The sequence below is a fragment of the Crocodylus porosus genome, unplaced genomic scaffold, assembly GCF_001723895.1.
Source record: "Crocodylus porosus isolate Cpor-Errol unplaced genomic scaffold, CroPor_comp1, whole genome shotgun sequence".
NCBI classification, from domain to species: Eukaryota; Metazoa; Chordata; order Crocodylia; family Crocodylidae; genus Crocodylus; species Crocodylus porosus.
In genome coordinates, this window is record NW_017728914.1 from 10655622 (window position 1) to 10659693 (window position 4072).

The 4072-nt window shown below is 39.8% G+C and overlaps 1 protein-coding gene and 1 long non-coding RNA gene across 2 annotated transcripts in view; one reads left to right on the forward strand and one right to left on the reverse strand.

The window, feature by feature from the left end:
• The window catches only part of LOC109309958 (rho GTPase-activating protein 7-like), a 179489-nt gene that overhangs the window by 46790 nt on the left and 128627 nt on the right, over nucleotides 1–4072 (forward strand). The window lies entirely within an intron of this gene.
• LOC109309960 overlaps nucleotides 3343–4072 on the reverse strand; it is an 8754-nt gene continuing 8024 nt past the window's right edge. The window contains exon 3 of the long non-coding RNA XR_002101098.1: nucleotides 3343–3355. This is a non-coding gene — a long non-coding RNA (uncharacterized LOC109309960). The remainder of the gene's footprint in view (nucleotides 3356–4072) is intronic.

A 4072-nucleotide genomic window follows, 5' to 3' on the forward strand; every position in this document is an offset into this window, starting at 1 on the left:
TCCCCTGCAGCGCTCTCACAAATGTGGCCCTTGATAATTTTTTCAAAGACCTTCCCCAGGATAGAAGTGAGGCTGACTGGCCTGTAGTCATTACAGATGTTATAAGAGATAGAAACATAAGAGAGATTTCTATCCCAAAAAGAATTCAATATTGGGATTGCTTAAAAATTAAAAATATATTCATTATGGCCAGACAGCTCAAGTGAGAAAGTACCAGTGTTAGCATAATTTTTTCTCCATTTTCACATTCCTGCAGTATCTGTGATAAAGTAAAGAACAACAGATGGAAGAGAGTTTTATTCTTTAGCACTCAAAAATCTGTACTATTTATCTCAGAATCTTTGGCTGTCATATTTCTAGCTCTTCATATATCTGCCCCGCTTTTCTCCCTTTCTGTTTCATGTCTGATATAAACTATAAGTTCTGTTGGACACATCAGTCATGGGTATACAGCACCCACACATTTGGCACAGTCTAAGTCATATCATATTGAAAATTGTTGCTGATACTGCCGCTGAATGGAAATTCATAGTTATGGTAGTTCCTGATTAATAGAGCAGAGAAAAGAGAAAGGAAACAGCATGTCAAAAGTTCTGCGAGGATGTGAAGAATGACTTGGAAGCAGCTGTGACTTCTGGAAACGTGTCAGTGAACTGTGTTGCTCTTTCCCATCTTTCCATGAAGGGATTCTCCACCCCACCATGGGTGGGATCCTGACCAGTCTGTTTAAAACAAAAAGCCAACGTTACAAGCTAAGCTTTCTAAAGCTGGATTTGTACTGGGGTGGCTTTTGAGGAACTCTTTATGTTTTCCATACAGGACAGTGCTATGTTTCATTTCATTCTCCCTGTGGAAGGTAGGAGGCAAATTACTCTTTCTTGCTTCTTCTCTTAGTATGTTCTACTTAAAAGGGAGAAATCAAAAGGGGAGGAAATGGGAGAAGACAGCAATAGGAAGTGCAACTGTCTTGGCTTTCACATTTCCTAGTATAGGTCACACTCATGTTTCTGGTTGAAGGGACACAAAGTTTAGTAATGACAGAGGATGTATGGAAGTAAAAAGAAACAAGTGTATTAAATAGACGGCAAAATCCGATACTCCAACTCCTGAAACCCATACATTCAGCATAACATGTTACAACAAAGTATAATGCCTTCCAGATCAATGTAATAGACTTTAAGGGCTTTTTCATTAACATTAAAGCAGGTTCTTCCTCTAGAGGGTAGCAGTTACCTGCTCTCCGTCAATCGATCCTGTTCTCAAAGGCAAATGTATTAAGCATTTTTTATTGGTTTTTTTTTTTTTTTCTCTTTAAATAAAAACAACTTTGCCTTTCAGAGAACTTTCCTGTAGTAATTGAAAAAAATCTATAAAGAATTTGGAGGCAAAAAATACTCAGTTGCTACAAGCTATAGGAATGATACTTTCAAGATTTCCTTCTTATAGCTCTGTTTGTATTATGCGCTTTTAGTTTTCATACTTCAGAGCTGAATTAGTCATAAAGTTAGACAGATTGGCAGAGAAATGGAAGCACTAGATTGAGGAGTGTCCTGGGTTTTATTAAACAAAAATGTAGTGCCCCATTATAAATGTCAACTCTAGGACATGGTGTCCCAAGGAGAGGGGGTGGGGAAGGCAGGCAAAACACCAAATATTTCTGAAGTGAAACAGCACTGGGGTTGCTGTTGAACACTGAATGACTGTTCATTAGAAATAAAAGGGTTTGAAGAGTCCAGAGCTGCTGCTGCTAAGATCACTCTAATCAGTTGTTATTTGAATGGGTAACATGGTCCTTGAGGACATAAATATAGTTAGGGTGAAAAAAAAAATGTAACCAAAGATTACACGGCAAAAAAGAGTAACAAAAGACATGAAAGCAGCTTGTAATATGGGATTGCTAGGGCTGCAGCATGTGTATCATATCAGGAAGAACTAGTCGACTCTTGGGAAAATATAAACACTAGAAAGGAAATCAGACTAGTTCTGTTGCCTGAACACTGGTGCTACTTGCTACAGAACAATGGAAAAAACAACTTAGTCAGAATCATTAGCTGCGGCTAAACTTGGCTGGGTGACCAAAGGGGGCTCTATGTCCTCTCTGCATTTGGGTGCCTGCTGAGGAAGAAGGAAGATGTGACAGAATCTGTTCCCAAAGTTTCATCTATAACCTCCCTAACAAAAGCAGTTTGCCTCCCTCTTTGGAGGAGTCTGGCAATGTGATCTGTTTTTCTTTTCCCAGGATTTTATCCTTTCTCCCTTGCAGGGCGGGAGAGCAGGAGAACTGCTCTACCACTGGGACTAGGTCAGTGCTGCTGCTCTGCAGTATGTACTCTTAGACCGGTAGTTTTCAACCTTACTTCAGAAGTTTTCCTTATTCTTCTAATAATTCATTCAGTGGAGAAAGATGAGTCAGAAGGGGGAGGGCTAAAATACCTAATAATATGCATCTCCTGACTAATCTGGTATTATTCCTAGTTCCTTCCTTCTCCTCAGTGAGGAGACAACATTCAAAATTTAAATGTAGCAACATTTATTTGCTATGTTGGTCCACTGCATATACATCAAACTCGCTCATGCTCGCTGTCTCCTGGCATTCCTTTGGGAATCCACTCTTCACAGTTTAATGCTGAAGTCTTAAGCAGTGCTGTTGACACTTATAATGGTGGCTTTACTCTACCCCAGAAGTGGCTGCATTTCCATGGAACATCAACCAACTCCTTTACAGGAAGCTGTACAAAACGCAGTGGAATACATTAGATCACATCTCAAGGAAAACTTAAGCATAGAAACAGTAGGGCAAAGGAACAAGCTGCCTAAAAACCTGTATAATCTTTGGAAGCTTTCAAGAAGAGGCTGGATGAGAGACTCTAGTTGGGATGGTTTAGGAATGGTGCATCCTGCATCTGTGCAGGGATTTGGATTAGGTCACCTTCGAAGTCCCTTGCAACCTTCTTCAATTTACATGGAATATGAAATGTTTGGCTGTTTTAACATTGCTCTGGGAATTCAAAGATTTGGCTCTAATTCTTGGCTTTGCCAAACTTGCACTGTGACACTAGAGAAATCACCTAATATCTCTGGAATTAATTTGTATTGTATAAAAGGAGAATAATATTTACCTGCATCACAGGGGTGTGGCATTTCATCCATGTGTGTAAAGCACTTGGGTTCTTTGGAGTTAAGGTGAGAAGCAAATAACCCCTAATGAAATTAGCATGTAACCCTGCTCAGCTGCATACTACAGGGTTATAACCCCAGTATCCTGAATCACTTAGCTTTATTGCATGTCACTGGATTTAGAGTTTTGGCAAACTGTTTGAGTAAGACCACAGCAAAATAAATATGCATTTATCGCCTTTCTTCCCTCCATAAACTAAATCAGAGATGGGCTTTCAACCCTCTCCTCTCACAGATGCTCTCTGGCCAAGTTCTGACTCAATTCATTTCTCAATGGTTTGAGTCAGCCTGGCTGTGTTCCATTGAGTATTACTCTTAAGATGAAATGTGATTAGTTTGTTGTACTTGAGAGCCAAGGCTAAGGGCCCATGGTACATACAGGCAGGTCTTCTAGGAAATGGACATAGTATTTTTTTTTTTTTTGTGAGCAGAACATTACATATTTTTAGCAAATGAGTTAAGTTGAACTTATTTCATCACATCTCAAAGAGAATAATAGAGTTGCATTGCCAAATATTCAGCATGAGGAAGAAGGAACTTTTTGCACTTGACCTGTCATACAGTAAATTAAGTGCAAAACAACATGGCTGGAATGCTTGTTTTAATGCAAGAAAAGGCAGCACCCATTTCCCTTGGTGTCTATACTGGCTGCCCCACTACTGATTCACTGTGGGGAGCCTCATCTTCCAGGATGACCATTCAGGAAGAAGCCATCCATTTCCTGTCATACACTCCATGTTTGCCTGTACAAATATCATGTTGGTCCTCTGCAGGCTAGACTACATTAAGAACATGAAGAAATCCTTTTTTAACCTTCTGCAGAACCATCAGCTACTGTACAACTCTTCTGACACCCCCCTCCAGTGCCCAGTTGTCTAAAAGTAGAAACACATGG